The sequence below is a fragment of the Marmota monax genome, unplaced genomic scaffold (assembly GCF_021218885.2).
Source record: "Marmota monax isolate L192 unplaced genomic scaffold, Marmota_monax_Labrador192_F-V1.1 WCK01_AAM20220418_F8-fsc00012, whole genome shotgun sequence".
Classification (NCBI taxonomy): Eukaryota; Metazoa; Chordata; class Mammalia; order Rodentia; family Sciuridae; genus Marmota; species Marmota monax.
The window spans coordinates 2914154-2927977 of NW_026695227.1; the positions used below are offsets into that span (position 1 = coordinate 2914154).

Genomic DNA, 13824 nt, shown 5'->3' on the forward strand with positions numbered 1-13824 from the left:
CTAGCTGACCAAGGAACTCTTGCCAGGGTAAGGATTTCTGCTATTCTTTTCCTTCAGGGTGTTATACCATGGACCAATGAGCATTATATATGATCTCCTTTCCATTTCCTCATTTCCTCTCATAATTATGTGAGTGATGTGTCAGGATGATCAAATGTATTATTTAGCTTTAGGATCCAAAAATCACAAAGGGATGGATACCTCCAAGTCCAAATAAGAGGAATTTTTGTTGTTGTTGTTGTTGTTGTTACTAGTGATTGAACTCAAGGGCACTCAACCACTAAGCCACATCCCATTTTTGTATTTTATTTATTTTTTTAAATTTTTAGATGTTGATGGACCTTTACTTTATTCATTTATTTATATGTAGTGCTGAGAATTGAACCCAATGCCTCACACGTTCTAGGCAATCACTCTACCACTGAGCCAAAACCCCTGCCCCTTGTATTTTGAGACAGGGTCTCACTAAGTTGCTTAGTGCCTCTCTGCTGCTGAGGTTAGCTGTGAACTCATGATCATCCTGGCTCAGCCTCCCCAGTGGCAAGAGGAATTTATGGTACCTAGATACCATGAACTTTGAGTAACTGGAATGGCAATTATTCCTTGGAGATAATTTGCTTTTTATTTGCATGAATTTCGTATTAAATGTGGAAACTGCAATATGCATGATGGTGAGCACCCGAGGAGTTGATTGTTGTGTGTTTTTTTGCTTTTGTGCCTGTCAGGAAAGCATACCTCCACTCTGCCTTCAGGCAGAACCAAGAGTTCCATGATCTTGATTCCTAATAAAGTCACTGCAGTTGAAAACTCTAGCTGTACTTGAGGCAACTTTTACTCCTATATTTTTCAGTTATATTAATCAACATATGTTTTTTTCTTCTTTAAGTCACCTTGGGCAGTTTCTTTCTTTTCTTTCTTTTTTTTTTTTTGTCCGGCAGCACAGTGAGTGGCCTTCATTTTTTACCATTTGTAAAAAAAACTGACATTTAGACTTCAAAATTTATAATACAAAATTATGGGCAGCAGTTTAAAACATTTCAACAATGGTGAGATTCCACTTTGCTGACACAAGGCAATTATCCCATGTTCAAAAAGTAAGATTTGTCCCAAGACTGCCTATTAGTAGACATCTACTACCTTGCTCAGGGCCTGTTTGTGACTGTGTCTTCTTCCATCTCTTCTTCACCATCATCAGTGGGCCCTGATCTGCGCTCTCTTCCAGGTATCTGACCAGGCTGCAGCAACCCCTTCAGCCTCTCCACTTCAGCCAGAGTTGATGCATTTGTTATGGCATTCTTGATTGCTTCTACATCCCCTGGAGATGGCCCACCTTTCTTTTTGTCAGTTGGCAAACCAGTATCTGGATTAAAAATTTAGTTTTACTTTCTGAAAATCCAGCACTCTTGATTTGTGGGACTTTATAAATCACATACAGTCTATAATGCTTCTTATTTGTTACAGGATTTCTTAGAATGCTTAGATAAGTCAGTGATTTAAGAGATGTGAAAGGGTCCAGATCACCCAGTTCCACAAGACTATTGTTGGTGAGAATGAATTCTGACAGGGCAGAGCCTGATTAAGTCCTGTAATGCCAGATTCATGGGACCCCAATAGACCTCCAAGAGCCAAATCTGAAGCAATCACACAAGAGTCTTTATTGCAAGCTTGAGCCTGGACTCACAACTATTTCCAATGCAGAGGTCCCAGGGAGTGAGCCCCGGTCCTTTGTTCAGTGAGATTTTATAGGTTTTGGGGGGATACTCTATGCATCACAACAACACACAGCAAATCATTCCATACCACGGGAAAATCAAACAACAACTCTTAACATTGATTAGCACATTCACTGGTGGGAACAAGTTGGGTAGGGGTGATTGATTAGCACAAGAGGAGGATTCCTTTAAACTGATTGGTTTAGGCCATGAGGGGTGTACGTGCGGAACTACATGGTTTCCCAAAAACATGTTATCAACCACCATAAACTACTGGGGGGTCATCTGGCATCTCAGGTATTTTCCATGTCTCATGCTGATTGGTGGTTGCTAGGGGATTGCTATGGGTCTCCACCTAGCCTAACTGAGTCAGGGACACCTGGCGAGGTAGATCTCTCCTGTTATTTGCAGACAAACAACTCAGCAGGGTGGGTATGTGCTTAGGAGTGCTCTGTGGGTTTTTCCAAGGACAAGGGTCACACCCCCTTCCTTGGACAGGCTTTGAGGTAGAAACTGGTTTCTCAAAAACGGAATCACATCAGTTTCTCAGTCCCTCAACTATACGGCATATTCTGTTGTTCACTAATAATATCATCAGTCTTCTTAGCAAAGGAAAACCATACAACTTCCTGATCTCATTGTCAGAAGAATCAACAGCATCAAACTGGTCTAAGTTAGCACCTAGATTTTCAATGATTAGAATTTTATATCCCCAGAGGTCCAGCTCACGGTCCGTACAGCATTGATGGACTGCTCGATCAGCTCTGCCGTCAGCTTAGTTTGGGCAGTTTCTGATACTTGTAACTAAAAAAGGTGTTTCTTAGCACAGACAAAGCTTTCACCCAATGCTGTTGAGCCTGTTAGTATTTAGACTCAAGGTCTGTATGCCCGAGTTAAGATGGAACTCAGAGCTGACAGTTGAGGGACTAGCAGAGCATTGCTAAGAAAAACTATGAGGGAATAATCTAGATACGTGCATTATGACTTGCCATTATGTCTGGCATTGTTTATTGGTCTGTGAAGTTCCCAAGAATCAAGTACACCAAGAGTCTACTGAGCTCCTATGGAAGTTGTAAAGCCATTTATGTTTCAAGTTTGGAAATCCCTAAGATAATTCTCTAATCTTGATAATTTTGCTAACAGCAAGTAAGTTTCAAAATAGTACAATCCTTGAAGAAGAATCCTTCTTACTATCTTTCTCAGATGCAGGCAAAGAGAACACAGGAGGCAGAACATGAAACAGCAAGATTTGAAGAGCAAGAAAAACTAAAGAAGTTCTTACTATTCTTACCACGCATCTCCAGCAGTATTTGTTACATGCTATTATGTGCCCCCTGCCATCTTCCTACTTCTGGTAGGAAGTTTTTATTGTTGTGATTATATTTCCCCCTCTTCAGTGTATATTTGGTACCTTAAGGAGTTTAAGCTTATAATTAGCTAAAGGTTGTCAGACTAGATGAACTGGCCCTGAGGAATGCATATCAGTCAGAAATCCTACCCTAGAGCTGTTGACAATAACCAGTTATGGAGAAAAACTGTGCTCGAGTTGATCGTGATAGTCACATGATGATTGAAAAGGTTTTTTGAATTATAGAATAATACAGTTCAAGGAAGATGTATATATGTGTAGGCATGCATACACACATAAACATTTACTTCCCATTCACAGATTTTCTGGTCAGCTGCAGATTGGCAGGGTTGGGCTAGACTCTAAGCTTTAGGTTATCATTTGCTCCTTGCAGGACCCATGCTAAAGAAGTCATGGATCTCTGAAATAAGCCATTCTCATGACAAACTACAGAAGCTCAAGGGGTAAGCAGAAAAAAAAAAAAAAAGCAACAACTCTTAAAAGCCTCCACCTGTCCACCTATAACTGGCACAAAATCATTTGCACCCACATTCCATTGATCAACCATCCATGTCTAAAATCATTGGGTGAGAAAGAATACTGTGTCTGCAGAGAAGCCACACCATGGATGGAGAAGACAAAAAGATTGTAAACAAATGATACTTCCTAACATAATTTTAAGGTAACAAGAGTCATTTTTTTTTCTGCAGCAATTTTAAATAGTTTCTAACACTAAGTATTAGATAACCTCCATGCTATAGTGATTGAACCAGATAAGCCAAAAGAAGCAAAATCGTCAATGACTCATTTAATAAGATTCACAAAGTCATGAAGCTATGATTTCTGGCTTCATTCTTATCCAAAACCTAATTATAGATATTGTTATAAACATGCTGAAAGAGTAGAGATAACAATAACAAAAACAAAAAGTTTAGGTAGGTGCAAACACCTATAATCCCAGCGACTTGGGAGGCTGAGACAGGTGGATCATAAGTTCAAGGCCAACCTGAGAAACCTAATGAGACCATGTCTCCAGGAAAAAAGCCTCTAGGTTTAATCCCCAGTATCAAAAAAAAAAAGGAAGAGTTTTGATGATTTTATTTTTTGCTGTGCTGGGGATTGAACCTAGGAAGGAAGGGAGGGAAGGAAGGAAGGGTTTTATGATATTTATTTATTTATTGCAGTACTGGGATGGAACCCAGGGCCTCACACATGCCAGGGAGCCACATTCCCATCCCTTGATGGTTTATGATCCTTCATTCTATTGTACGTTAGGACAACTTCCTCTCCTGTACTTCTTGAAGTTTGGTTATGTAAACTAATAAAAATCCATTTTCTCTTAAGTTACTGTGACTTAAATTTGTGTTCCTTGCAGCTAGAGAATCTTAACTATCTAAAATGGCATGCTATTATTCCCATCGTAAGTTCAGAATCCTTGGCTGGCCACAAAACTTTCTTTTCAAAACTTATTCCAAGCTACTTTCTTTCTTTCTTACTAGCCTCCAGCCACACAGTCCTCTGCAGCTCCTTACTACCCAGCACCCTTCCTTGGTCCTGTACATGCTCATTCCTTCTCCTAAAATGGTGTCCTCAACTCCTGATAAGCCTTCAGATTTCAGCTTAAACATCACATTGTGGAAAAAGCTTCCCTGATCTCTCAATCCAAATACTATATTTCTCTTTTTATTTGTTTGATCGTTTTGCAGTGCTGGGAATCAAACCCAGGGCTTTCTACTATCTTACTATCTTTGTTTGTTTTTAGAGCACTCATATTATTTATAATATATATTTTATTACTTATCTTTTTTTAATACGTTTTTAGTTGTAGATGAGCACAATACCTTTATTTAATTTTATTTGGTGCTGAGGATTGAACCCAGTGTCTCACACATGCTAGGCAAATGCTCTACCACTGAGCAACAACCCCAGCCCCTATTACTTATCTTTTAATCAGCTTCCTCCCTTTCCAAACTGTCAACTCCATATTAATTTCGTTCATCACTATATACCCTGAATCAAGCACAGGCACATAATAGGGATGCAATTAACATTTCTTGTATAACTACCACACTTTTCTAGAGAGTAATTAACACTTGCTGCCCCCCTTTTCACAACTCTGACTGTATCAGGGAGAGTTCAAACAGGTAAGTAGAACCACTATGACATAGACATGTAGAAAGATCAAAGAATCACAGACAATAGATGAGGAGTAATGTGTGCATACACACAAAATATGGGATTTCTTGCAGGAATTTGATCTTGTGTAATTGTGAGATCTAGGTAAACAGTCTTTGTAGGCTGCTGTCTTCATCTGAAACTGATGCTTGACAACTGCAGGCCAGGCAACTGGAAAGAGAAGATGAATATAAAGTTGAGAAAACAAGTCCACACTGGCCTGTCCATTCTTGCTGCCTCTAATCTCAGAGATGTCCATGCAGGAAAAATGGCCTTCTTTATTACAAAGCTAAACACACAGCTGACCCAGGAGGGTCTGGTAGAAGGTGGAGCAGTTGCAGGCCTGGCTGATGCCACATGCTGTTAAAGTTTGCTTGCAGATATATCAGAGTCAACCTGCATAGCTACAAGAAGTACCTGCCCCCACCTTTTTTATTAGGGGGGATCCAGGGATTGAACTCAATGGGATCCAACCATTGAGTCACCCTATTTTGTATTTTATTTAGAGACAGGGTCTCACTGAATTGCTTAGCACCTCACTTTTGCTAAGGCTGGCTTTGAACTCATGATCCTTTTACCTCAGCCTCTGGGATTACAGGCATGAGCCATGCCCAGCCCCCACCTTCTAAGCATTAAAGGAGGAGGAGGAGGAGGAGGAGGAGGAGGAGGAGGAGGAGGAGGAGGAGGAGGAGGAGGAGAAAAATTGACTGCTATTTCATTTTGGCCCTCAGAATTTTCCATGATGTTATCTCACGACCCAGCTTTAATGAAAACATAGGGAAGGATGTTCTGAGAAATACGGTTCAGCCTAGGCAAAGCCACCAAACCCCTTCAGTCCAAAGTCACTTTGGCATGAAACAATTCACTGACAATCTTCTAACACTAGTTTCAGTGATCTTTTCAAGGTCCTCTTTGTCGTCAGCTTCTACCAGGCCGGACACTTGGGACCATCTTTCCCATTTTATTTGATTAAATCACCTTTCCCATTTTATTTGATTAAACCACACTTTCCTGACTTTGCCCTCTTTCACCCCATCCCACCCATCTTTTTGTGTCATTTGGGATATGGCTTTTTTTCCTTCCGATCCCTAAATGTAGATATTCACCAATGTTCTGTATTTTTCCCTTCTTCCTCTAAATTTGCATTCACCCTTTCATTTTTACACTGCTTTAAGCACAGTGTCTCTTGGTCTCTGGATACCTGCCTTGAGATCTTGGATAATACAGGCCTAGATCCATACCCCGGATGGCCACTTACTGCTTCATGACCTTCAACTCTCTGAGTTTCAGTTTCTCTGTTAGTAAAATAAGATAAACAATTCCTAGCTACAACACCAGGAAGGCATGGAGCACTCCTCTGGATCACAGCATCATTCATTAATGGTCCCTTGTGTTTCTTCCCTTTGCTTCCGCATTCTATTCTCCAAACATCTACTATAGTCGTCATCAGGCTAGATGTCACATTCCTGCCTAAAACTAGAGCGGCCAACTTATTCGTCTTTTAAAGCTTAAAGTTCCATCCCAGTGGTTCAGGAGGGTGAAGCAGGAGGTCTGCAAGTTTGAGGTCAGTATGGTCAATTTAGTGAACTCTATCTCAAAATAAAACATAAAAAAGGCTGAGGATGTGGTTCAATGGTAAAGTAACCTTGGGTTCAATCCCCAGTACTAAATAAACAAATGTAAAACCCTTCAAAGGGTTTGTCCTACCATAAATTTTACAGTGTTCATTAAGCCTCAAGGATGCACTGTAAGAGTGTGAAAGTGGCTTCTTTAAATAACATTTAATTCTACAAAATATGTAACTTTTTTTAATTAGTAAAATCCCAGGGATAGTGGGGCACAGTGGTGCAAGCCTGTACTCCCAGAAACTCAGGAGGCTGAGGTAGGAGGATCACAATTTCAACACCAGCTTCAGCAATTTAGAAAGGCCCTGAGCAATTTAGCAAGACCCTTTCTTAAAGTAAAAAAATAAAAAGGGCTGGAGATGTGGCTCAGTGGTTGAGCACCCTGGGATTCAAATCCCTGGTACCAAAGAAATTTAAAAATTAAATTAATAAATTCCAGGCTTAGGGCTGGTGTGGTGGCTAACTGGTAGTGTGATTGTTAGCATGCATGAGGCACTGGGTTTGATCCTCATCACCACATAGAAATAAAATAAAAATAGTGTGTCCACCTAAAACTAAAAAAATAAATATTAAAATAAGTAAATAAATAATTAAATTCCAGGCTTAGAATTTAATTCAAATTTAATTCAAATGCCACGGCACTGCCCCAAGAGGGTTCATGATCTAGTCCCCATGTCTCTCTGGCCTCATTTCCTCCCTCTTCCCTCTTTCTACTCTATACTCCATTCAGAGGGCTTCTAATATTTCCTAGCTACAACATTCTATTTCAAAATTCTGTGCCTTTAATACTGCATTCCGACCACCCATGTCCTTCTCCACTTCACTCATCATTAGCACAAACTCCAACTCCTCCTCCAATGCCCAATTCCACCAACACTTCAGCTAAATCTTCCTTAACTGTCTTTTGTCTTCTGCCTGTTTGGCTCTTTATCTGAGGTAATTACTACTTACATTGTGACATAATATAATTTGTACTTATCTCTGTTACAACCCTTAAAACAATGAGTTACACATTTGGGTCTCTTTCTGCCTCTCTTGGTAGCTTATAAATTCCTAAAAAGAAAATGTTTCTCCTCTGTACGGGCTCTCACAAGTGGCCTAAGCCTTAGTTTACCTATCTGTCAAGCTGTGTGTAATGATTATATTATACAGAAGATGCAAAAAAGAACAAACCCTGGCACACTGCACGTTGTACAAACTCAGTAAGTGATTCTTGTTTGTGGTACCAGGCTTTAAACCCAGGGGTGCTTAGCCACTGAGCCACATCCCCAGCCCTTTTTATTTTTTATTTGGGATACAGTCTCACTAAGTTGCTCAGGACCTTGCTAAGTTGCTGAGGTCTTGAACTTGAAATCCTCCTACCTCAGTCTCCTGAGTCACTGGGATTTCAGGCTTGCAACACTGCGCCCCACTAGACCCCACAAGGCTTAAGGCCTCGCTAAATTGCTGAGGCTGGCTTTGAACCTGCGATCCTCCTGCCTCAGCCTCTTGGGAAACTGGGATTACACACATGTTCCACCTCATCCAGCTGATTTTTTTTTTTTTTAAGTATTGTTAAAGCTGGGCACTTTGGTGCATGCCTGTAATCCAGCAACTTGGAAGGCTGAGGCAGGTGGATCACAAGTTTGAGGTCAGTCTGGGCATTTAGGAAGAACTGTCTCAAAAATGCAAATGGCTAGGGGTGTAATTCAGTGGTAGAGTGTCCCTGGGTTCAATCCCAGTACAGCAAAAGGAAGGAAGGAAGGAAGGAAGGAAAAAAAAAGGAAGGTTAAAATCAGGAACTTGAATTATAATGCATCAATCAGTCCAACCAGTAACCCCCTTTAATTCTTCAACGTCCACATCAAATCAAACTGCCAAGAGGAAGAATTTTTTTTAAAAAAGACTTAATGTACTCTTCTGTGATTAAACATACATACACACACACACACACACACACACACATTTCGAAGCTTATATTCTCTGTGTTTACACATAACATGCACACTGTGACCTTTTAGAACACTGCTGTTCCAAGACTGTAAAACCATGTAAAACTTCTGCAACTATAGACATTATTATGTAATGCTTCTCAGAATTTTTATTTTAAGCCAAACAAAATAAAGCAAACACCAGGATCTCTTGAGCTTTGTCATAGTACTTTTTCATGGCCCAGTCAAAATTCTTGGAGAAAAGATAACAGGAAAGGTAGTATTTTATTTAAAGCTAAAAAACTAGTCTAGAATGAGTTAACTAAATTATGAAAAGGCATATATTGAGTAATGGCACAATAAAGGCAGGAATTCAGGGTTTTCCTGTTTTCATTCATCTGGGAAAAGACCATGCAGCTAATGACAACCTAGCTCACCGCTCCCATCTCTGTATGTGCTTGGATTTTGACTAGGGTGACTACTGCAATAGTCCTACACTCCTAGTAAGGCAAGGGAAGAAAGAGCTAGAGCCAGAAACAAGGAAGGAGTCCAGAGGAAGACAGAAGGCTGGGGGGTGTGGCTCAGTGGTAGAGCACTTGCCTAACACGTAACGTTTTTAAAACACTGTTTTTAAAAGACAGAGAGAGAAATGTGTGCTAATTTCCCCCATGCTCACCTTGGCAGCAGCTAACACTTGTTCTCTTTCTCGTGTGATATGGCAGAATTGGGAAGAAAAATACTCACTGGGTGCAGTGGTGCATGCCTGTCATCCTACAGACTTGAGAGGCTAATGCAGGAGGATCACAAGTTCAAGGCCAGACTCAGCAATTTAATGACATCCTGTCTCAAAATTTAAAAATGAATAAATACAATGGGCTAGGGATGTAGCTCTCTGGTAAAGCGCTACTGGGTTCAATCCCTGGTATCGAACAAACAAACAAACAAACAAACAAAAAAGCACCTCTAGGAAATAGATGAAACACATTAATAAGGAAAACCATTATTCCCTCCTAGGTTACTTAAAAGAGCTAGAGTCTAATCTTATGCAGCTACACCGCACAAATGGCTCAAGTTCTTTGGACTTCTATTTCTTCATCTGAAAAAGCAGGAAGTTGGGTTGGTTTTAAATTTCTATGGATTTGTATTAAGATCTTTTGAAGAAATAATGACATTTTCATGGACATAAGGGAGGAAATAAAAAGAATGTTTTAAAACATTCATCATGCTGGTGGCGCAGTGGTGCATGCCTGTAATCCCAAGGGCTCAGGAGGCTAAGGCAGGAGGATCAGGTATTCAAAGCCAGCCTCAGCAACAGTGAGGCGCTTAGCAGTGATACCCTGTCTCTAAATTAAAAAACAAAACAAAACAAATAGGGCTGGGGATGTGGCTCAGTGGTCGAGTGCCCCTGAGTCCAATTCCCAGTACCCTCCCCCCCAAAAGAAACATTCATCATGTGCAAGACAAATAGCACAAGGGTTTTAAAAGGACAGACTCAAATGGCCTGTTTTTGTGTGTGTGTGTTCTGTCACCTACTAAGCTATGTGATCTTTGGCAAGTAACCTAACCTCTCTGTGTCCCCAGAAGTAAAATGGGAACAATGGTACCTTCCCTAAAGGGAAGCTGTGAGGATTAAATGAATTTATGTGTGTGTGTGTGTGTGTGCGCGTGCACGCACATACAAGGTTCTTTATACCTGCATGTATATCAAAATAGTAACTGGCACAAAGCACTGTTCTATAAATGCTACTACAAAGATTATCACAACTTGGTAAGATAGATCTCTCATTTAAAAAAAAAAAAAAAACTTTTTAAAAAATGGACCAGAAAAGCCAAGCTTCAAAGCTTTTAAGTTTTTCTAAACTCCATATTCAATATCTTAACAATTATCCTTTTCCAGTTAAAAAAGTGAAAGACACAGCATTTTGTAGGCAATTAAGAAAAATTTACCAGTTATACAACCATCAGTCAACCTGTATTCAGTAAATACAGAATAAAACCACAGCTGGGGTGGGAGTTGTGGCTCAATGGTAGAGAGCTTGCCTAGCATGTATGAAGCCCTGGGTTTGATCCCCTGCACCACATAAATAAATAAACAAACAAACAAACAAACAAATAAATAAATAAATGGAATTGTGTTCATCTGTAACAAAAGAAAAAAAAAATCTGGAAAGTTCTCCAACCCTGTACAGTTTTGGAAAGTGTAACAGTATCTAATCTGCCCACGTGAAGGAACGCCCAATGCCCAAAGCGATTACTCTCCTGTTAGGAAGTCCAGTGAATGCGTGAATGACATCTCTTATGAAAGTTCTCAAGAGATGCAAATCGCCTACTTGAAATTCTGGGGCATTTAAATCTTCCTGGAGAAATCTGTCTCTGGCCAGCAGGAGGAGACTTCTTTTAGGAGGAGGAATCCCTAAACCCTCTCTCCCAGTGGATAGGGAATGTTTTTAAAAAGGGTGTGAATGGGGAGAGCACCACATGGACAACTCCAGATTCAGGTATCAAAACCCTAGCCAAATCCCATCTCAGAGTCAAATCAAGTATTACAGAGGAGAAAATACAGACGGTAGGAATTATGGAATCATTTACTTTTTAAAGAACAACGTGAAAATCCATTCAGCAGCTTTCACATTACAGGAAGAGGAACCCTGAAATAAATTCAGTAGTTGCTGAGAGTTCACAAGAGAAAAAGAAAGCAGGCTGAGTCTTAAAAGAGCCACATGGAATAAAAGGAGAATCCAGAAAAGTAGTGAACTGGAGCCAGAAAAATGGTATTTGAATTCAACTCATCTCCTCAACGAATATTTATTTCTTGCTTTTTGTCAGGTAGTGTGTCAAGAGCTGGTTCTACAGTTTTGATCAAACAGACAAGACCTGAGGGGATTTAGAAAGCTAGCCGAAGGAGTCAGAAACTATACATTTATTTTTGGTGTTTTTGGTGTACAGTGTATATAATCGCATAGTGGTGCTATAACAGTTAAAGAAGGGTCTTTCAAGAAAGAGGATGTCAGGGTAGAAGGTGTCTGCTCTAACCTAAATTTGCAGGAAGGCTTCTCTAAGCAGGTAACACAAAAGGCAAATCTTGAGGGTGAGTAGGAGGAGCTGGGGGGAGGGGCACTTCAACCCGGGAAACAGAAAGTGTAAAGGTCCTGAAAGTAAGAGCCGATTTAACATTAGAAAGGCCAGCCTCAGCAACTTAGTGAGACCCGACTCTGTGATAGGGCCCCCGGGTTCAATTCCCAGCATGGGGTTGGGGGGAGGGGGCAGTGATGGGGCACCAGTCCCGGTTTCTTGACCTCCAACCCTCTTGGATTTCCTTTGATATTCAATATTTTGGAAATCTCTATTTTGCATATACTAAGTGCTTTCCCACGATAATTATTAATGAATCTAAACCTCATGAAAACAAATTCGCCTGATGGATTCACCTCTTTCTTACGTACATTTCGAATATCACCTTAGCCCAAACTGGACCAGTCTTTCTCAGAGTACTGACTCAATAGACAAAGTCGATCCCTCCCCTCCTGCATATAAAAATAGCTTTTCCGAATCTACTGCTGTAATTGGCCTTTTTCCAGGGCTTTATGCTCCGCTGAAACAAAACACTTAAATGAGCAATTTATCTCTAGTTTTTAACATAGGAGAAATGACGTTTTTGTCTGTTTTGAGAAGTGAATTTTAAATTGTTGACTTATAACTAATCCCATGTAACACCACAGAAGCAAAAACCACTTCTGATCCCCTTTCGGTGCCATGCATATGAGTAAGACAAATAAAATGCACATCGAACCAGGTGGGGAGAGTGACTTTGCAAACCAGCCTGGTTTTTGTGCTTCAACAGATAATGGAGACTGCTCAGAAGGCCTTCCGGCACCTTGACACGTTGCCTAATTTGGCCAGCAGAGGGAGACGGGTGAGTCCTCAAGCACCACATGGAGCCACACCCAGATTATGGTTGCTTATTATCCAAGTGTCTCTCCTCTCAATGTTCAAGAAACCCCACATGAGATCGTCTTCTCAAGAAGGGCAATTTTTTTTTTTTACTAAAGTAAAATTCACATAGATGAAAAATTACCATTTTAAAGTGAACAATTTAGTGGCATTTACCACTTTCATGTTATGCAACTGTCCATCTAGTTCCAGTCTAATAAATGCTTACATTTTATATAACGACGACTGACAAAATCGCATCCCTGTTCTACCCTCCTTATTTCCTCACATTCCCAGTTTCGTCTCCACCTGCATTATGTTGGGAATGGTCCCCACACATTCCCCAGCCAGCCCTCTTCACTATAAGATTCGATTCACAGAAACTGACTCAGTGTTAAAATGACATGTTCGAAAACCAAAAAATCTCAATTCTTTACTTCTTCCTCTAGGAACTGCACAGTCGCAATCGACAGACAGTATGGGTGACTGTTTTTAAAATTCTATACCTTATTACGTTGTCATTTCCCAGCAGTTAATAAATTATTTTAATTTAAATATAGTTACAAAGCGGAAATGAATAATGAACTGCACAATACCCCTTCAGTCTTTGATGGGAAATTTGAAGTTATTTCTAGGTTAGCATGAAAACCAAGATTTTAAGGCACCATGTCAACTGGTGAGATAACAACTAGGAGAAAAACAGAACCAAAGGGCTAATATAACAAAAGCAGAAAGTTTACAACCTAGATTTACTTTTTTAAAAAAATAAAGAATTTAATCTAATTCATGGGGTCTTGGCCCAGGAAAGGGTAAAAAATGCCAAACTGGAGAGGCAGGGGGAGGGGAGTAGCTGTTGGTGACTAGGAGAGCGGGAGGGAGGGAAACGAGCGGGAATGAGGCCGGTTCCGCCCTAACAAAGAGGCAGAAACTGTGTCTCAACAGCCACCAGATCCAGTTCAGGGCGGTTTGAGCCAGTTTCTGAGCTGGATTGAGAACAACAGCCTCGGCAGAGACTTCACTAGGGTGAAACATAAAATGCAAAATGGACTTAGTCGAAAGAACCGGATTTGGCCTGGACTCGCTGGAGCCTAAAGCTGTTTCCTGGAGTAGCAAAGTCAGATAAA

The 13824-nt window shown here is 40.4% G+C and overlaps 1 pseudogene; it reads right to left on the reverse strand.

The window, feature by feature from the left end:
* Nucleotides 1-1109: 1109 nt before the first annotated feature.
* Nucleotides 1110-6682, reverse strand: LOC124087131 (U2 small nuclear ribonucleoprotein A'-like; annotated as a pseudogene).
* Nucleotides 6683-13824: the final 7142 nt, after the last annotated feature.